At 34.3% G+C, this 23,029-nt stretch overlaps 1 protein-coding gene across 12 annotated transcripts in view; it reads left to right on the top strand.

The window, feature by feature from the left end:
• LOC111059730 (nuclear receptor coactivator 2) overlaps positions 1-23,029 on the top strand; it is a 354,078-nt gene that overhangs the window by 199,667 nt on the left and 131,382 nt on the right. The gene's annotated exons all lie outside the window — the stretch shown is intronic.

Below are 23,029 nucleotides of genomic sequence, written 5' to 3' on the forward strand. Positions count from 1 at the left end.
TTCATTATATTTCCACTCAAATGTTTGACCAATTTACTTGAAAAAGTAGATAAATATTGTAGTTTTTTCTTTCATTTATTTATAATATGTAAATATATGGTTTATAATTTTTAAAGTAAATAATATTTATAGTTTGAGTAATTTATATAAATAATGTTTGTGCTTTTTCGTCGGACATTTTCTTTTAATTAAATGAAAATAGATTCAACGTACGGACTACCACTTAGTGCCTTCTTGCATGCACATGTTCACTAGCATGCTCATGTGAGCAGAGTCCCTATTCCGCTAGCTAGCCATGGTCTTCACCATTCCTCCCCCTTCTCACTCCTGCAATTGCGTCTTTGCGAATCCAATTACCAACGTAATTAACTTTTTATTCCGCCCCGCCTCCCCGCGACTTCGTTATACTCCTTTTTCTGCTGCCACTGTCCCTCAGCTCCTGCTTTGGCTTCGTTTCCATTTCTTTTTCAACCTTGTCTCACCACTCCAACCTTCTGTTACCCCCATACCCCCTACCATAGTCGTTTCCGTTTTCACTTGTTAGACTTATGCCGGGTAATGATAGTCCTCGATATTTGCATGTCATTAACTTGGTGTGCTACCGTCAAGAGACCGTTACTCTATTACTCATTCTCCATTTTCAAATTGAAGTTTTTCCTTGCCTACAACTGTGTCTCTGACTGCTTGTCAAGCATTACAGCATTGATAAACTCTTTTCCATTAATGGTGGTTTCCTCATTCTGTACAAATAACGTATCAATTAATGCCTAAATGCATGCCGGCTTTGTCTCATAATCTTCAAAGGAAATCTATACTGAATTAATAGAAACAGTTTTATCAATGATAACTATATGATCCACCTTTTGATGAGTTTATAAATTTGTGTTTATCAACGATATTATTACATCGTTCAATTGAGTGGATTCTCAAATCCAAACAAAAACCTTTTTGTTATGTATTTCAAAACAAAATTATACATTGCCATTAGTTTTTTTTCATGCAATTTTTACATATTATTATGCTTATCAACACATGTTAATATTGATATACTTATTTTTTGACCGAACGAAGGGAGGTCTAAGATTCAAGTCGACGGTTTGGCATTTCTCTTAATGTTTAAATATGTGAATGTTTGTATGTTTATATATTTATATGTTGCGCATTTACGGCGAAACGCGGTAATAGATTTTCATGAAATTTGACAGGTATGTTCCTTTTTAAATTGCGCGTCGACGTATATACAAGGTTTAATTTTGCATTTCAAGGATAATATAAAAGGAAAAAGGAGCCTCCTTCATACGCCAATATTAGAGTAAAAATCAGACTATAGAATTATTCATCATAAATCAGCTGACAAGTTATTACACAGATGTGTGGAGAAGCCAGTCTATTACTGTATTTGTAAAGGTCTATAATTTCAATCAAAGACATTAAAGAGGTATGCATCTTTAAGCTGGGCTTACACCAAAGTTATTAACAAAAATCTGGTGTGGCGCACTCACACAACTTTCCTTGCCGTTATGAAAATTGATCACCTGACGCTAGTGTTCCCGCGCATCTCAAATCTACTATTCAAAGATTTGAGCCAGCTGGTGACAGGGAAATAACGCTGGAGACACACATGAGGTCTGCTATCTCTTCATAGTGAATGATTTAATAGAATCAACAATAATTTGCAATTGAATAATCACATTTTCTCGAATTTAAAGCTTATTTTCAAATTTAGGTGAAAATGTTACTGAACATTAATTGTAGAGATTTTCATGCTCAATCTACTCCACTTAATTTTTTTTGTTTCAATTGTATCTGAAGCCTGATAATTGGGAATCTATCTGCATTGATGGGGCGGAGCTCCTGAAATTTTTACAGATATGGGACTTGTGGCAGTTGATGGAGCTTATCAATGACTATTTTAGGTATGGATTTGATCAAAATCGTTGGAGCCGTTTCCGAGAAAATCACGAAAACCCTGTTTTTGACAACATTTTCGCCATTTTAGCCGCCATCTTGAATTGCATTTGATCGAAATTGTTCGTGTCGGATCCTTATAGTGTAAGGACCTTAAGTTCCAAATTTCAAGTCATTCCGTTAATTGGGAGATGAGATATCGTGTACACAGACGCACATACACACACACACACACACACACCACACACACACACACACACACACACACACACACACACACACACACATACAGACCAATACCCAAAAACCAGTTTTTTGGACTCAGGGGACCTTGAAACGTATAGAAATTTAGAAATTGGGGTACCTTAATTTTTTTCGGAAAGCAATACTTTCCTTACCTATGGTAATAGGGCAAGGAAAGTAAAATGGTTATAACTTAATCCTTATAGATTCTATTAGATTGAACGGAAGTTGACAAACACATTTGTTCATCATGTGTATGATAAGTTATGTTCAATCTAATATAATCTTAAAGGATTGAGTTATTAACATTCTTTAAATAAATTTGGTCTATCGCAGCTTTAAGGTCTTTGGTTTCAATATTTTGTTTTGCAGTCATGGTATTATTATGCATGCCCATCAATATCAATATTCTCACATTCGAAAAAACTAATTTAATAGGTGAATAAAAATAAACAAATGAACTAAATAATGCTGGAGAAATTATAATATTTTTGATTCTAAAAAATTAATTTTCATCAGATAGAAAGATCATCACGGAACTGGATGAATTATATCATATGAAATACAAATTCAAACGTGAACTGAGTTTGTTAACATTCAAAACATTTGACATATGGTACTTGCGGATGAGAATACTGCGTGAGGTCTACTGTTCACAGAACTACTAGTATAAAAAATCCTAACTTGAGCATATTATTTGGAAGAATTCATTCTATAATAAATTAATTCATCCTAGAAAATATTAATAATCCTATATTATGGTCAATTATTACTAATTGTGTCATAATTTGGTAGCTTGGAGTGGCGTAGTCATGTGGATTAGATGCTGGCTTTGTAATACAGAGGCCTGGGTAAGATTTTTTTCTCGGGCCACTCTCGTGTTTAGGATGGACATGTTAATTCGTCGGTCCCGGCTGCCTTAAAAGCAGTCGTTAGGTTATGTCAGAGGCCCTGGAATTGATCAGCTGCGACATGAAAACTCTGACACCAGACCTGAGCTAGCCAGGTCACCCGAAATTATTATTATTGCTAGCTTTATAGGCTATAGCCACAGAGTTTTTGCTGACCTAAACTCTTTATTTGCCGTGGGTGTTGTTGGCAGTTATAATTGCGAAAATGTGGCGCAGAAAGTGTCTTTTCATTACAATTTAGTGTTAACGAGTCAACATTGCGAATTCACACATCCAGAATGAAAATGCATTCAGTTAAATGTCTCGAAACCAGTAAATGTTGTGTAACTGTCAGTCATTGCTTTTGAACGTGATGCAATTGCAAGTACAAACAACAGTTTCAGTTGGCTGATTTTTACTAGTTGATAAAGCTTCAAACAATCTCGTCATTTACAAGATTAGACAAAAATCACAAGAAATATGATTATTTCACTACGAAAAATACCAAATTTAAATCTGTCAGATATGAATTTGAATGCATTATTTGACTTTCAACATCAATGATGAATAAGTTTCTAAGTTTGGTACTTATTGATACTCATTACATAGGTATTCTCTGATTATTGAATACAAAATATTACTTTTTTTAACTAGATTTAACTTTTCGCTCAAGACCTAGAGAAACTTCAATGTGAATTAGGAAATTTTATATGTATTAGAATAATTTCCATAGTTGTTGTCAAAGCTATCTCAATGTAAAAAATGTGTTGATACGGTAGCCTTCACTTTCTTGAATTGTTGAAAATTGGGTAATCGATTCTGATCACTGTTACACGAATATCATTCGAAATTTTTTTACCACAAATTAATTTTTACCATACGGTACATGCAATTTTAATTGTAATATCATAACCTATAATGATGGGTTGTATAAATTAGAATGGAATTCTTTATTGGCTATTCTAATTATTTTGCCAGCATGGAGTATAATGGATATTTTAAAGTACGTAGAAAAATGTGAAATACAAACTCAAACGATAGGTTTTAAATGATGTCAATTCCATGCGGCCTCAGTGAAGATGTTCTAATTGTTCAATATTGACCTCGAAATATGAAAACAGAGGTTTAGTACCGAAATAATTGAATACGTGGTATTGGGTCAAGATATTCCGGCTACATTTAAATCGAAGGGGGATTTAGGCGCGCAACGTGCCAAAGTTGGTGGTTGTTGACGGTGATGCGTGGGGGGGTGCCGCTAAGTTGTCCCCCGAAGGGGCAGCGTACGGCCTTGAAGATTCTGCCCTTCATCGCCTCTCAGTTGCTCCCATTCTTTGGCACCAACCGCTCTCTTTTTAATCCAATGAATAGCGCAGGGGGCGTCGCGCGATGTTATCGATTGTCGCTGTACCCCCTGTCGCTACCGCCCCCCCGTGCCCTGATTTCAGCGGGCGCCACCCCGCCCAACCCTGCCTCATCATTTGCGTTGTTTATCGATTGCGTATTAGGGAGTAGTGTTGGTTCTGGGGGGTTGTGGGGGTTTGTTAAGGGTCCGTTGGGGTGAAGGGGGGCATATGTGCGCGCGCAACCGGTCGTCGCCTGCGTAGGTCATGCGGACGGCACTCAGCATACAGCGGCGAATTCCATTCCATGGCATGCGGAGCCGCCGATCGATGTCCCTTGGCCTAGGCCTAATTAACACCACTGCTCAGTGCTCAGTTAAACCCACTGTCTTCAACACCACAAGCACCCCATCATCATCATCATCATCATCATCGCTTTCCGATCCCACTTCATCAGCTTTTCCTCTTCATCTACTCTCCGGCTCTCAATTGACTTCCCAAATTGGTCACCTGTTTTCTAAATCACTGAACTCCCGTTCAGTTCTCCCCCACTTGAGATATTTTCTTTCCTTTGGAGCTTAATTGAGAAACTGTATTTGATATTATCCTAAACTTACTAATATTTATTTATGTATTCAATATCGTATGATATTCATTGGTTTTATATATAGTTTGTTGAAACTATTATTTGCGACTTTTCATATTACGAAATCCCTGGTCACTTGTTTATAGGATCTTGAAAACTCGCATTGATGCATGAGATAAATTTAATTAAAAATATTGTTGACATTAATTTTTAGTCAGCTTCAAATGCGTCTCATTTTCATATATTGTCACTTTATTTCACATTTATATTTCTATGGAAAATATATAATATATGAAACGTAAATTGAAATATTGTATTAATCATTGTATGTTTGTAAGTTTAGGAAGTGGTCTTTAGAAAAGGTGAATTGGTGCCATTTCTAGGCATGAAAAAACAATAAGTTAGCCCATAGCAGTGGTATGGAGACTTGGAGACGTTCATAAACTGGAGGACTGGGGCTAAAAACTTGGCAGTCGAACAGCAGCAGCAGCAGCAACCGTAGTCCTTTGTGTTTTGTTGGAGTCGAACTGATTGCATGAGTAGCAGCTGAAGGAGGAGGAGGACTGTGGAGAGGGGGGGGGACCTTGAGCGAGCAGTGAGTTGGCGGCCGCGTGAAGCGGCGCTGATCGATCCTCCACGCCACGCAGCAACCAGCAACCAGCAAGGTCTCCTGCTCCAAGGCTGCCTATGCCAAGCCATCCACACTATTTTCGACAATTGAACATGATCCTAGATTTGTGGTGAGGCTGTGTAAAAGATGAAAGTAGGAGGCGGTTTTTGAGAATGGATGTATCTTGAGTAGTTTATGACATGTTGAAGATTATTGGTGAGATGATGTACAGGCAGAAAATCCTTACTGGAATACAGCTATAATCACAGACCAGAATCGGTATCTGTGCTTTAATCAATCACTTGAGGGGTGTGGGGGATAGTTATCGATAAGTGAGATTTGGAGATACTTTTAATTTTAAAATCTTCTAATTTTCTGAAGATTACTGATGAGGATTATCCTTTTGGTTTCTAATGTTTTGTAGATAATACACTAGTCTTGTTGTTGATACCTCGAAGATGACTGAGAACTCATGGGGTGCTGGCTGTTTGAGAATAATGATCTATATTTATGTTCACATTTTATAAATAATCATTGCGTTCTCAATGAGGAACCTTGTTTTGGCGTACCCCTAGCAATACAACACTAGAATACCACTTCACTTTGGAATTTCGGTAACTGCCATTGAGATTTTTTTTTATTAAACACGCAATTTAACTATCAATTCTTATCGCCTCAACTATATATTGTCATCTTGAAATTAGGCCTGTTTCTCTACAATAGTAGTACTCAGAGTGTCCTAATGTTTTATAAGTTCCCTATTGCAGAATAAATATATTTTTGTAATTTGGTATGGAATGTTGCTGTTACTGTAACTCCATCTTTAGAATTATATCTATGTTTAAAAGATTATGTTTCTCACTGATTGTAGGTTGTAATGTTGGATAAAATACAGTGTTTACTTTGCTCCATCATTGGGGTTATCACAGTGACGGCGTGTTGACAATTTTAATATTCAATTTTTGCACGTCTGAGAAACAATAAAGTTATGTAACTAGTATAGCTTATTGTGAGTGAATCTTGATTCTCCACGTCTACCTTAGTATCATGTCAACCTGCAAATTACCTAGTCTTTCGAGACAAGAGATCTGGATTTATTTAAACCTGGATTTAATCTTGAATTGAAAAAAGTTTAATTGAAAGTTTTTACGGTCTTACAACCATTGTGAACTTGACGACATGATTTCAGAGAGAAGGCCAACCTTTAGAACTTTCACCCATTGTGTACAAATACACAATATCATTAATTCAATAAATGTTGTTCAATATTTTATACTGACAATACTAGAAAACGGGGTAATCAAACTTATCCCTAACTATAAGGAAAACTATTAAATATTTGAAGAGACTACTATTATGAAAGATCCCTTCTAATGCAATCATAGCAATGTTTATTTGGTTATTTGAAGTAATAGCTCTGAACTGGTCGATCACAGCTAATGAGATATTCATAGAATCCATTGCTCTGACAGTGTGGTATTCTATTATCTTCCCAATGTTAACAAAAGTTCAAAGTCAAAGTTAATTCTCTTATCTAGAATATAACCAGAGATCTTCTCTAGAGCTGTGTTAGATTCTACTGAGTGGGTTCATATGACATTTATTACGTTCTCTCATTTGCAGGTTAGTTTCTTAGATAATTATAATGGATGACTCGTATATTTGTAATCCACTCTATTATTTATTATAATATCTGCACGTTTTTGAAGCTGGAAAGCTTAACTCACGGATATCGTCAATACTCTTTTTAATGCATCATACATGTAAAAAATGAATTGATTCACCGTGAATCATTTTACATTTAAATTGAATCATTTACGGTCACTGGTTGGAACATTGCTTACAGGTTGGAACATTCGTCCAACGATGATCTGATACTATTCAACTGAATGCAAATCAAATTATCTTTCTTTAATCTGGGATATTGAGAAACTGCAATATTAGAATGAAACTAAAACCTTTTTAAATACGGTCAAATCCAATATGAAATCCTTAATTATGCCCGAATATATAATTGTATGAAATACTTCACAAAGAAAGATTCGAATTTCAAAACAAAAGGTGCATTATTATTATAATCATCTTGTACAGGGAAGGGGAATAAAAAAAATATTCGAATTATACAAGTTTGGCTGTAATTTGAAATTTCAAATACGATGATGTAGATTGTTAAAAATGTCTGTATAACTTGCCGAGTATGGTTCATGTTGAAATCAGTGAACAAGCCTGTACGCTTGAGAAAATTAGCTTTCAAAATTCAAAATTATTCCAAGTAACACGATTTTACTGATAGTAGTGGAAACATTGTATGCGATGAAAAATGCTACAGTGACAACAGACGACGTTTTTATAGTTTAATCTTAGCTAGAAGCAGGATTTGAAAGTCGTGAGTCTTCTATGATGATGGAGGGAGAGGGGAAAAGCAATTAGGGAGCCTTCCATAATAGCTTATGAACATTATTCCCCAGACTCGTTAGGAATGCATGAGAGAAGGTTGAACATTGAACAACGCTGTGATGATCACGATGATGAAAATTGCTGCTTTACTTTCTTGAGCGACGGTGGCGACCTCTGGCGGTCTTCTGCAAAAGCAACACATGGCTCATGATTTCTGTCAACAACCCTCTATGTAATGCTCTGCTCTCCCATCTCATCAATTTGTTAGTGCTCTAATAACTATCATGTGATTTATTGCTATTCAACCTTTACACCAATCTTGTCGTCCTCCATAACCTTTCAACTGGTATTAACTGTAAAAATGTTTATTCCTTAGCACTTGAATATAGAGTGACATCTCAGGAGCTTGAAAATTAATGAATTTCTCGGGAAATACATCTCTCGATTCATTTTTTTAGTTTTCTTGATGCCAACAAATAATTTAATATTTGTTTCTTGTAATACAATATTTGATAACAGTTTCATGAAATCACTGTCAAGCTTATGAATCTGATACCTATTTTTTACTTGAAAGAGTACCCTACTTTATATTTCCTTCTTTTCATTACCCCTTGCAAATAGTTTTTTTTCAATTTTTTCATACATTACACATTCCATTTCAAATTCAAAAACATACATTCCTTTTTTATTCAATGTTTGAAACCATTCTTGGGTTAGACAAATTACAATCCGGTAGAACTTGTTTATTTAAATTGATTAATTTAATTTTCCAACTGTAATTATTATTATGCACGAATTTTCGTAACTTCTAAACATTCGATGAGGTTCTAAACATCACGGTTTCAGTTGATCACGAATCAGCTGATTGGTCCCAGTTTGGCGATCTAAGTTCGTCAAGTTCTCATGGCTTACAGAAAGTCCAGTGGATATAGAATCATATATTTGAATGATATAATATATTTCGAACAATACAAGCATATTGTCATGAAAGAAAAACTAACTCAGTAATCTACCCTTTTACTTTTGAAACAACCTTTCTGGTTATGCCATGACGCCGTGAGATTCCAAGAAATTTTCAACTTGTCTCAGTCTGTTAAAAAATGGTCGCAATAGGCTCTTGAGCAACTGCAACTGTGAAATTCTCTTGAAATAAATCCCTGGTACAAAGTTCTTTAGTTGTAGACGATCCATCACCATCGGTATTTAATGTTTATTTGTTTAATGTGTTTTGATCTATGTATTATATATGAAGTTTCTTAACAATGTGGGACACCTTCCATGATTTTTCAGTATGTCTACAATAAGGGCAAAACTATATAAAAAATCTTGTGATATAAGAATATTGGTGAAACTTCATGGAAATTGTTGCCAGAAATATCAATGTGCAATTGATGTACAATTGTTGTGATTCAGGTTTGAGGGAATGTCATGTGGAAAGAGGTGATCGATTTGTTGACTAGCAGGATGTCGTTTGGTGATTAATGGAAAGTTAATGGGAAAATTATCTCGTGTCGAGAAATAGAAGGAGAAGGAAAAGTGGCCAACGTCAACACGTCGATAAAAGCTATTTTTAAGTTACACTCCACTCTGCAATGCTCTACCCTTTGTTCTATTACACTCTCGGTTCCTCCACTATTGTGGGGTGAGAAGGTAGGATTCTTTTCCAACAACTTTGTTCCTCTTAGCTTTTATTGAATTTTCCTCATCGTGAATGAGTATCAAAGTTTGCAGACTCATTAGGTTGATGTGGTTATGTGAAACCCCTCAATTGTCAGGCTCTGCTCTCATCATGAGCAGTTTTCCGGGTTTTGCGCTCTCGCTCCAGTGGCTGTGTGTACCAAGCAACCAAGCTATTCATCCTTTGATGTTGTTCTGTTATACATCTAGAGTAGAGTCTAGAGCTCTTATGAACGTGTGCTAATTATAATAAAACCTAATAATTTGATTTAAGTCCTTGAAGACATATTACGTGGTTCAATTGTGAGAAATTATTACCAGAATAAATACAAAAGGCTCATGTGTCATGAATCATGGAATGTTTACATTTTCTTCTTTCAAATTTGTCAAGTATTGACTAGCATTATAGTTTGATACTCTCACTTTGGTCACGTCCAAGAGAATTTAACTACGTTTTCAATTATTTGAGTTTTACAATACGAATATGGTGTGTTCGAGAATAGACGTGACTTTATTCAATTTCTTAACAAAATGTTGTTTTCAAGCTTCGTAATTTAGTAGATGTGTTCAGTTTATAATCTGTTTCAATGAATTTATACGTAATCATTAGGACACATATTTGTTATAAAGAAGGCTTAGAATTCTTAGAATGCGTCCATGCTGCAGAAAATTAGATTCTACTCAACTTCAATCTTTTCCTTGTATGGAGAAAGACATATCTATCGAATCTTAAGTAAAAGTACCCACAGCAGTTATTATTTTTTTCTGATTAATAAATTACTTATTGAACAATATTATTCCCAAATCGGAGAACTATTATACTTTGAATTTTTAATCTTTAGATACTTTAAGTAGAGATCATGGGAATGATAATGATAGATGGTGTACAATTTTAGATTGGTTCAAACCTACTATTTAATTATGACATGGAGAAAATTTATTTTGAGTATTAACCAATTCTGTTACAGCGATTGTAACTGCAGAAAGGCTCACCATCGGTTAAGAGAATGTGTTAAGGGGCATGTCTAGGAAGGCTGTTCAAAAAGTGTAGTACTAGGTAAATTTAACTGATGAGATGGGGAGCGGAGTCAAAAAGCATGCTGGCCCACAAACATCGGTCTTCATAGCTCTACTCTCTCTCAATCGATGCGCTCTCTCACACATCAGTCTTCTCTTTCTAGAGAAAGAAGTTCATTACTTCAGTAGCACCACTATCACAATTGACACGCGCACTCACTCTCACATCAGTCTTCTCTTCCTAGAAAAGTCCATTATTATTATTATTATACACTGCATTGTCTACTCATTCTGCGGCTGTTCTAACATGACTGATCTGCTTTTGAGTAGCCTGGCTATAGATTGTATTCTATTGCTTCAACAGTGTTACCAAAGAACACTTCATTTGACTAATTCTTCTAAATCGACATACAAGTTCATTAATATATGAGTGCACTATCCATATATATAAAAGCGAAATGGCACTCACTGACTGACTTACTCACTCACTCACTAGCAGAACTAAAAATCTACCGGACCAAAAACGTTCAAATTTGGTAGGTATGTTCAGTTGGCCCTTTAGAGGCTCACTAAGAAATCTATTGGCGATATTTTAACTCTAAGGGTGGTTTTTAAGGGTTTAAAGTTTGAATTTTAGCATGTATATTCTTCTTATTCCAATATCTTAAAATTATAATTGAAATGTCCATACCATATGTTAATATAGAACTATAATCTAGAGAGAGTACCTCTTCGAAACAGTTCTGTGGGTAGATGACACAAGCTGATTTGTAAACTTTTCAGAAGAGCAATATTTGAAAGTTTGGCATAGCTGCAAAAATTATCTATCATATTTTTTCTTACCCATTTTACACTAATATAATCAGCTGATCATTGAATATTTGAATATAAAATATCAAGGAATAAAACATTTATTTAAATTGAGGATTGAATTTATTTAATTGAGGATTTTTGCTAGTGATGTCAGAGATATCATGTTTTGCCATCTGCCAAATGTTTCAAATCACAATGTAACAGTATAGGAAATATCTTAAAAATCGATTATTTAGAAATATTTAAATATATTTTTCAACAATTAATTAATATTATTTACAAGTATTGATCAAGTTAAACAAACTTGAACTGTTTGCAAAGTTTGTATGGGTTATGTAGTTCTCAATAGAGGTTATTGATTTTCAGATTTTATAATAGCCTACCAGTACATACACTTATCAAATTTTGACATCTTTTGATAATTGGATTATAATACAAACCGGTAGAAGAGTGTTGAGATATATGTACTTATCAATATTTGTCAACTTGGGGTTTGGAAGAAAATGCTCTATCAGGCTTGAGCAAGGCCTATATCTCAGCTATTTAAAGAGATACAACATATTTAGTTACTAGCAGGTAACCCGTGCTTCGCAAGGGTCTTTCTTAAAACTTGACGTAATGAAATCTAGAAGAATTCAAAATAGGCATATGTACAGTGAGTCAGTCATTCTATCAGGGCTCGAATAATTTTGAAATTTTAATGAAATAAAACTGGAAGAATATAATTTTTTTATCTAAATAACAACACCTTCATTGAAAGACCTGCATGCGTTTTTATATTGCCGATACAGCACTGATGAAACTGTAGACGTTTATTTAGCATTTGTCTCAATAATTGTTCTAGCTGAAAATTTAATAATCCATGCCACGTGTAGGCCTAAACATTGCATCAGGAAAACGAAGTTTCAAAACTATGTTTTTCAGGTAGAAAGCAATATAGAAACAGATGTACCTTTTTTAATTTCGACCATATGATTTGGTGATTTTTTAATGAAATCGAATGTACCATTAATGAAATTTAAACATTAATTCTGAAAAATCTAAAAAGAAAATCAAAATTTGGGCTTCCAGGTGCACGAGATTGATATTTTTAGAATCTATGTGCAAAATTTGGAAATCTAAATCATTCCCGTTTTTCCGGTATGCAATCCACAAGTTGACATGTTTTGATGCGACCAAACGAACACATGAACAAACACAACCCTACTCTCTCTTATTATATAGATAGTACCATCTTATAGATCTAATTTTTATGAACACAACCATAATTATGCATAACTCAATGTGTTCAAAAATGTGACTTATCAACTTGTGTCATCTACCCACAGAGTTGTTCTGGTAACTAAATTAAAAATTTTGTCACATTTGGCATTAAGTTGAGTTGACTTTGTTAGGTTGGCACCAAGTTTAAGATTGAAATGCATTTATCCAGGACCTCCTAAATACCAATTTATCCAGTACCTCCTAAATACCTATTTAGGAGGTCCTGATTTATCGCGGAAAAATTGATTAGGTACTGCTACTTCAATCAGAGCTATTCCTGGGAATATTATATTACTACTAGCCGTTAGGCTCGCTTCGCTCGCCATATCCGTCCAGCCCTGGACCCCCGACTGGATTGTCCAAGAATGAGATCAGCAGGCTCGCTTCGCTTGCCTGCATTTTTCATTTGAGCATTTTTATCATATGTTACGACGATCCAGTCGGGGGTAGGCCTAAAGACTAAATGTCTGGCTAAACGGATATGGCGAGCGAAGCGAGCCTGACGACCAGTATTATATAGATACAGTAAGTGCTGAAGGCTGTTAATAAAATGGTTCATGCATAGACAAATAAAAATCATGATTCTTCATTCTTGAGATTTAAATATATTTATTTTGATTCTAGATAGGAATTCATTTTTCCAGTAATAATATTGTCTGGAGTACATGATCAAATATTTCAATGTATTTATGTATATTATCAGGGAAAATCACAAACAAAAAAATATTCCAAAAATATTATAAATCAAATCAAATTGGTTTTTATTATCCATGATAACATGAAACAGCTGTTATATAGCTAAGGTGAACGTTATATTTTCGAGCTCAAAATTTAAGTGGTTTTATTCTCTATTTTGTGAATTTAACGTTTTTTTATGTTTTTACAAAAGTTTTACTATCAATCTATCAAAATTTGAAATTGTTTGTTTTATTCTAATCTATACTCTCAGATTGTGATTTGGTGTAGAAAATTGAAATGGACATAACCTATGTATAATATTTGCACAATTTGAAACTGAATTAGGAAATTGAAAAAGTTTTGGGCAATAGCCTGTTTTTTCTTTCCCGATCATTATATTGTTTGTGGTAATCTAATAAATAAATAAATAATTAACAGGGCACAAAAATTCAAATCATACAACAACGCTAAATATTATAACGCTACAATGATTCATAAGCATAGTTTTATTCAGAAGCAAAGTACTTGTGACTGTATTAGCACGATTCAGAACTGGGCTAATATACGGTAGCAAATATTACGAGAAGTACCTAATTCCTGATTCACCAAAACAAGTGCAGATCACCATGTACAACGGCCTGTAAACAACTGAACAATGGACAGTTGATAACTGTCTATTTTTCTATTTTATAAACAATCGAATTCATTTCTGGTCAATTATGAATTTAATAGAATCTACCGCGCAGGCGCCAGCAGGCGCCTAAACCCAAAAAAATTATGATTCATATAAGCATAATTTTATTCAGAAGCAAAGTATTTGTTCAGAAAACATTCCAAAGAAGAAGATCGTCAGTCGTTACAATATTGACCCTATTGGAAACCCCCCCCCTCACTACAATGACAAGGACGCAGTCTGCGCAATCTCCCCCCCCCCAACGTTACCACTCCTGGACAATGACAATGTACAGTGTCATACTGTACATTAGTTTTTGCATTTCACCTTCCAATTGAATACTTGTACCCTATTACTACTTCAAAGAAAGTAAATGTAAATGAAAAAAAGTGAACAGAGAATTGGCTTATCTTGGAAATCTTGCAGTATACTATTTTTTATTGTAAGTATTTTTTTATTGCAGAAATTTTCGTTGAAGCATGAACTATTATTCATTCATATTATCCAATAACTTACTTTTTCTCGAGAATTTAGGAATGATTGGTTGTTTTCTAATTACAGTATAAGAAAAAAACATGTAAAACTTCATCTCTCCAAAACTAAATTTTTCCCGGGTAGTACCTATCATGTAAAGTTCTTGGGTTGAATTTGAATTGCCATGCATGGCCCAACATGGATAATAAAGAATTCGATAAGAGAAGAATGAACCATGTCTCCAAAATAGCTATACAAATAGAATGTAGTACAGATTTCATGTGATATTGAAATGAAATGGGAATAAATAATAATATGGATGTCAAACTACTGTATAAGCATATAGAATAATAGAGCATATTATATGAATATAGTATATAACATAAAACACAATAGCGCAGACAAGAAGACGGGCAATATCTCATTGAACAAAAACAATTAATTGTTTCGACAACCGAAAACCAGTTTTCCGGTTCTCCGGTGTGAGTGTGTGTACTCGCAATCATAGCAGTTGGGACTGTGTTAGTGAGTTCGACCACACTTTTTCGAAAGGCTAGTAGGGAATTGAAGCTTTCTCGATATAGAGTTCTTTGCAGGTACTTCGTTCTAGCGTGTTTCGGACGCTATTTTCCAACCGATAATCATGAAAATGGTACCAAATTGTTCAGAAAGATTTGGACATCTGGCGCCGTACCGCCAAATTTTGATATCACTTATCAATTTTTTCCTATTGAACGTCAAACTTTGCCAAATTTTCTCCAAGTTCATCGAATTTTAAAGTCATTTTATAGTTGGAAAATTGGAATTTGGCGGTACGGCGCCAGATGTCCAAATCTTTCTGAACAATTTGGTACCATTTTCATGATTATCGGTTGGAAAATAGCGTCCGAAACACGCTAGAACGAAGTGCCTGTTTCAGCCCTTTTTCCGAATTATAACATTGCTCTTAATGGATTACATTAATTTTTGTTGAGGAATGGTTAGCATTTAAAAATGTCATGCTTATCATCTATTTTATAACTTACAGGTGTTTTGCCTCTCTTTCACTCTTGCCAATCTTTCTATTCATCTCTTCTTTGTCTTTCTCCTTACTGCTTCTTTTCACTTTTAGTTTCCCATCTTGTTGTCGAACAATCACTGACGGATTGGTGTGAAGTCTCAGAGCTCGTTCTCTCTCCTATTGTGCGCTGCCCTCTTCTAGATAGTGACGTGACGCAGAGAGGCGAAAAAACGTCGTTGAAAAAGCGTTGATTTATGAAGAGCCTAGCGCATGAAGAAAAAAAGCCGCAAACTACGCGATTCCTCACCGATGGATGGAATTGCTCCTCAGTGTGCGTTTCGTTGCTTTGGAATGCGTCTAGAAAATCTGCCAACTTACCCACTTTTGTATCTTTTTTGTCTTTGTCCGGTGCCTAATTCTATGCTTTTCCTTTCTTCACCTCTCTCAGTGCATTTGTTCCTGAACCAGCTCCAAATAGTCAGTGTAAATGCAGTCCATTATCGCCGCAATAGTATCAAAAAACTTTCAAGTCCCCCAAAGTTTCTAAACTCAGTATTCTGTGATTTATTCTTCCAATCTTGCAAAATGAATTTAGTTTAATGAACTACATTACAGAGATCTCTCTCAGTATAGAAACAAATCAGGGAACATCAGTTGAAATTATAATATAACTAGCAGGGTACCCGTGCTTCGCTACGGGAATTAATATGTATTATTATTTTTGTGAAACATTAATAATCTAAATTCTATCAAAATTGTTATAATAGTTTTTGAGATTGGGCCACAACTTGGCATGGAAATTATTGAGTCAAATCATTCGAATAATTAATTGATGTGTTGGAAGTGCTCTGTAGAATATTAGTCTGATTGCATAGAATTTGGTAGAATATTGGGCGGGGCTTAGAAGTCAACCTCGACTTTATTCGTTGCGATTATTAATATTTCCCGTTGACAGTTATCAAATTAGCAGTGATCATATTATTTTTGGCTGTGCTTGATGCAATTGAAGAATAAATTCCAAATTAAATTGATTCGGAATTTGATGACTCATACATGGATCTCTTGCTTATTCTGGAATTTTTGGCACAGCCTGTCGCTTACTTTTCGTTTCACTTATCCAAGAGTGTTAAAGCAGCCAATCCACTGATTCTTTCTTACATGGAAGTTCATTCATACATAAGAGTCCATTCATAATAGTTAGTATAACATTTATTGTGGCTGATTCCTCATGTCCTAAACTTTACTATCATAAATATTAAAGTGGGATCATTTTAATGTGGATTTGCATAAATCTGAATAGAGTTTATTCAATTGCTTCGGTTATTGACTACCATTATATGATTTCTTTGTTTGAACTTAGCTTGAAACCAAAAGCTTAGGGATGAAAATTTGGATGTAAACTAACATGTAACTCAATTTAATTTCTATCTAAATTGACAACTTTAGAATTTACTTGTGATCTATCAATATCAATGGTTTTGTCTTGTGTCGTAATTTTTTTTTTTTATTGTCAATACTATAGCTATCTAGACTGGAGACTAATGAGCTAATTTTTTCTACCCTAACATACTACTTTAAAATGTTAACAGCGAATATCGTTTGTGTCGTAATAGCATCATGGAAGGAAATAGGAGCAGCTGATGGAATATTATGTTTTTTCGATTTAGTTTTTAGCTGATTTTGAAACATGAAAATATCAGGCCCAGTAGCACAAAAGAATGTTCAATTTCAATCAGGATTAAATGTCATGAGAATTAATCAGAGCAGGGTTTTTTATAGAAGGCTTCTCTGATTGGTTCTCGTGGTATTTAGTCCGGATTATGAATTAACAGACAGTGCAACTGTCTCTCTCAAGGCCATTGCTGCGTACAAACATAGAGTAACAGATGAACCAATACAACAGAAGCTGAAGAAATTAGTAGCATTTCTATCACCTCACAATGAACATTCAACTACCATATGTTTGGAGAAATATATTTTGAATTTCTTTTGCTATCATCCGGTCACTTTCTGAACCTATTCTTCCAGATGTCCCATGAATGCTGCAATGTTTTAAAATAAGGTCGCCAAATTTGGTAACTCAACTACAGCTATTATAATGTTTTTTATTTGCTTACACTTTCTCACGTTTTCAACAGACTATGGAAAACTTTTTCCTGATCAGCTGCTACTTGAGGGACCAATAATCCTTTCTCTTGGTAGTTCAACGAATTATCCCAGAGTTGAGACCTGTTCCAAAATAATGTTTTTTGTTGCACGCACAATATAATTTAATCAAAATCGTTAGATCCGTTTTCGAGATCCGTCCGACATAGATACATATATCCACAAACACACATATTCAAACAAATTGCTTTCTTCGTATAATTATTGACTTCAATGATTATGATTATTTCATTCAATGAGAGCTTATATCACATAATAATAATAACAGCTGGCATCAAAAGCAGAAATGTCAAACATGATTGAAATTGAAACAGTAGTGATCATCAACATTATTTTCTTCATCTGATCTAAAGTAACCAGATTATAGTAAGATTCACATCAATGTGTCAGCATTGTTTGAAAGGGGAACATTGATGCTATTAATGAGGAATACTGACAGTCAACGAACTGTTATACATATTCTCCAATATTTTTATCGAAATCTACCTTATATTTTCTTCGGAAAAAAATCAATGTTTGGGAATAATTGATTCTTGGGAGAAGCGCCTTACTTCTATGCAAGATATTTTCACATTAGGAAAAGCAACAACAGCTATTTGGCCGTTTTAATAAATAACCCCTTTCTTTCGCCCAAGTTAAATTTTGGCCGAATTTCCTCATTCTTCACAAACAGATTCCACAACAGACGCTTCTCAAGTTTTTAAAATATCCCTTTGAGCAGTTTTCGCGATCTGTCGGATATACAAACAAAATTAGTCTTGATAGAATAGGATCAATAATTGATAGAAGCAACTCCCGTCATAAAAGTTTGTTTTTATGAAAAATAAAAATTATCTATACTCCCAGGAATAGCTCTGATTGAAGCAGCCAGCAGTGCCCAATCAATTTGTTCTCGATAAATGCATTTTAATTAATTCTTCAACTTGGTGCCAACCTAATGAAATAATCTCAACTTAATGCTAATCTGACAAAATTATTAATTGGTCGCCAGTTATCAACTGTTTCGAATAGGTACTCTCTCTAGATTATAGTTCTATAGTAACATATGATATGGACATTTCAATTATAATTAAGAAATTGGGAGAAGAAGAATATACATGCTAAAAGACGAATTTTAAACCCTTAAAAACCACCCTTAGAGTTGAGTGTCGCCAAAAGATTTCTTAGTGAGCACCTAGGACTTATAAGGGAGCTATATTCTAAGTTTTGTTGCAATCCATCCAGTAGTTTTCCAGAAATCGTGATTAGTGAGTCAGTGAGATAAGAATCTTATAAGTATAGATGTAAATTAACTTGAAAAACTTATTTTTTTATTAATAACCAATCACTTTTTGATGAAACTTATTCAAAAAAATCTTTATCTTTTTGAATTATTTGTTCACAATAATACAGGAGTTTCATCTATCTCACTGTTCAAACATACCAGATACCATCAAGAAAAAATAGCATCTACTATCTACGTAGATTATGTACGAGTATTTTAGTAGATGAGCATCTACTTTTGCTATATTTTTCTTTTGTTCAACTTATATTTGCAAGTATTAAATAATATTAAACTGTTCTCTTCAACTCGTTCACATTATCTGTTTTGGGTTTTCTCATTTGTGCGTACCTCATCTTTTATTTCAGTAATCCTTGAAAAGAGAAATTGATAAAAATGAGTTTGCTGGCTCACTGGATCAGTGCCATTGCTGCGATTTTGTGATAGTTGAAGCGAGAAATAGGGTTGGAAGGTAGTGTGGCGTTTGGCTGGTGCCAGCTGGGAATCTAGCTAGAAGTGCAGAAGTGCACACCAGTTGTCGCAACTCCATTCCAGATCGACTGCGTTCTTTCCTTGTCACTCCTATCCATCAACATCCTTTCTGTCTCACTTCCTCACTCATTCCTCGGTTCGGTCTGTTTCTAATTATACAAATGGCGGCATCTCTTCTTCTTCGTCTTCTCCTTACCAGTTGCATGTCCTTTTCATCTTCTTTGTTCCTGTCTTTAAATTCCAGAAAAATCGCTCGAGCGAAACGCACTCTGTGTGAGAGATGCCAGTGCAGTGCAGTGCAGAGCAGTGCAGAGCAGTATGGTTGAAATCAGTTTCGGTAACCTATTAAAAAGCACATAAATTAGTGATGTGGGATTTATCGTGCCAATTATACTCGCTCAGATTTATTGCAGATTCACGCTAATGACTGGCATTCTCCTGATTTAATTACTGTTTCACTATAAATTTTTGCTTTAAAACTCATGAAAGTTCTAAAAAAGAACGTGTTCAAATCATTATTTTTGTTATGTATCCACTATTTCAAAAAGCGGCTCAAAATTGGTAGAGAAAGTTTTTTTCAATCAAGCGGGCAATACCTACTATCCTATTTATTTATAAAAATTTGTCAATATAATGAATGAAATGAATAATGTATTCATAACTTGATCCTCTCAAGGCACATTGAAGGTACAGTATCACTAAAGTTTGTAATCAATTTATACATTTCTCCACAATGATTATAATTATTTTATACTAGCTGGCCCGGCGAACTTCGTATCGCCAAATAGTTAATGCATCTCATGACAAACTTCAGCTGGATGCACATCTGAGAAGGCGCGATGCGGCATTATGCATCCAGTAGCTTTGAATGGAAGCACTCACACCGAATCGGACATGCCGTAGAACGGTGTGATAAGGCAATCTCCATAAGATCAACACTTTGTATCACCAGCCGCGCCTCCTCAGGTGTGCTTAGAGCCTGTTCACATGACAGCGATTTACGTTCGGTTGTCGCGCGGTTGACAAACCGTGCGGTTGCCAGGTATAGGGAAACACATGGTGCCGTACACATGCATCGCTCGGTTTTAGTAGTCGCCGGCGAATCGCGGCGGTTGTAGTCTCAGACTACAACCGCTCGGTTGCCGGGCGGTTCGATATACTAGAGCAGGCATGAGAGCGTACACATGTCTTCAGTCAACTGAGCGGTTTCGAGCAGAGCAGTTCACATAGTGCACATTCTATTACGATTTCAGTTCTATTAAAATTTATTTCATTACAATTTCAGTTCATTTACTTAGTAAGTTCAGTTTAAGTTAGTTTGTAGAGGATCATAAGACAGACAGACAGATATTATGTTATAGATATAGATATTATATTTCATAGTGAGGTAAAACTAGCCCACGTTGGGACACCGAAATTCAAACAGCTAACTTGGACAAAATAAAAAAATTCTTCATTTTCTAATTTTCTATTGATTGTATTTGCTTACACTTTCATGGCAACTGCATTGATTGTCAATTGATTTTTTATTGCAAAAACAATTTTTGGGAGTGTTCCAACCTGGGCTTTAGATCGGCCCACGATGGGACATCCCTTGAACAGGTTGGGACATTGAATTAAAAATGAGCAATTCGTTATTTTTATTAATTAATTAAAAACATATTTGAATTTACATTTCATTATAAATACTTATTTTCATTATTTGTGTTTATTATTCAATAATCAAAACATTAATAACAATATAAACATATTGACAATCATTTAACATTATAAAAAGTATGAACTCAATCTTCCCCATTAAAACAATTATTGAACATAATCTTTTAGGTAGGTCACTTTTATACAATTGAATAGCTTTTTCAAAAATTGATATTCAGAAAATTTTTGTTTTATTCAATCAACTATCAAACCAATAATATGCAAATTTGTATCGAGATCTTCAAAACTTAGATGGTTGGCTGCAGCAAAAGGAAGAGGTAACCTGCTAACTACAACTTCACTAGACGCTCGTCTCTCACCAGACAACTTAATATATATCAATGAACATTTGACCAGAGTGAATAAAATGCTGTTGGGAAAAGCCAAATCATTGAAAAGAAACAAAAAAATTGCTTTCGCATGGGTTAGGGAAGGCAAAGTTTTCATTCGAAAAACACCAGAATCTCCAGCGATAAGAGTTGTAAAAGATGAGGATCTCGAGATATTTTACAATATGTAATCAGTATTTGCATTTTTTATTGTACATAATATACATGATAGGAATCTCATACAAAAAGTATTGTTTATTTGATCTTAGTTCTTTCAGTATAAACATACATAGAGAATACCTTTATAATATTAATTAGATAGGAGTCTACAGGTAAGACTCGATTTGTTTATTGTTTTATTTTTCATTTAATAATTTAATTTAATTTTCACTTATTGATTTTTATTTTTTCTCACTTTTATTAAATGCCATTTGCAGATGAATTAGATGAAATTGATTTTGAATGCTATGATACAATTGAAATAGATAACTTTTTTGACTATGAACCAAGACAATATGCACTAACTTCATCATTATTCTTAAATGTATTGCATATGAATATACGAAGTATAAACAAAAATTTTGATCAACTGCTTTGCTACCTGAAGGAAAGCAGAGTCCGATTTCAATTTATTGTTTTAACTGAAACATGGATTATAGATGACCAATTTTGCAATTATAATATAGAAGGTTATCAGATGGTTTCAAAGTGTGGTAGATATACTAGGAGTGATGGAATATGTGTGTTTGTGGATAGAAATATTGAATTTCATATATCAGAAGATATTATAGGTTACTCAACTTCAATGTTTATTGATTTCAAGGTAGACAATAAGAATTATACTCTAATATCCATCTATCGTTCTTCTTCTTTAAACGTTTTTGATTTTATAAATAGTTTAGATGCAGCATTGGCCAATTTTGATACGGATAGAAATGTAATTATTGTTGGAGATATGAATTTAAACATATTGGAGGTTGGAAATGTGTCAAGTGAATATCTTAGCGTTATGCATCTAAATGGATTTAAATCTTTTGTAAATAAGCCTACGAGAGAGTTGGGTGAGAGTAGTACTTGTATTGACCACATATTTTTCAAAAATTGTAACACAAATACTGGTGATATAATTGGTACAGTCTTGAAAACTTCTATTACCGATCACTACTGTACATCCATACACATAGGGCATAATAAATTGAGAAATAACAATAATAGTGCATTTAATAAAACAAAATCAATAATAAATTATACAAATCTTTCTTCTCTTGAAAATGAGACTTGGAGCAACATTCTTCTATCTAACTGTAATGATGTGAATATCTTAGCTGAAAATGTTATAAAAACATTGAATGGTCACATTACAAATAACACAAAAAAATTAATATAAGTCATAGGAAAACGCATTTGAAATCATGGATGACTGATGGAATCTTGAGTTGTATAAGAAAACGAGATAAGATGCACTGTAAACTAATAAGAGAACCTTTCAATAACAGACTGAAAGAAGAATACAA

This window comes from Nilaparvata lugens, chromosome 3, assembly GCF_014356525.2.
Source record: "Nilaparvata lugens isolate BPH chromosome 3, ASM1435652v1, whole genome shotgun sequence".
Lineage (NCBI taxonomy): Eukaryota > Metazoa > Arthropoda > Insecta > Hemiptera > Delphacidae > Nilaparvata > Nilaparvata lugens.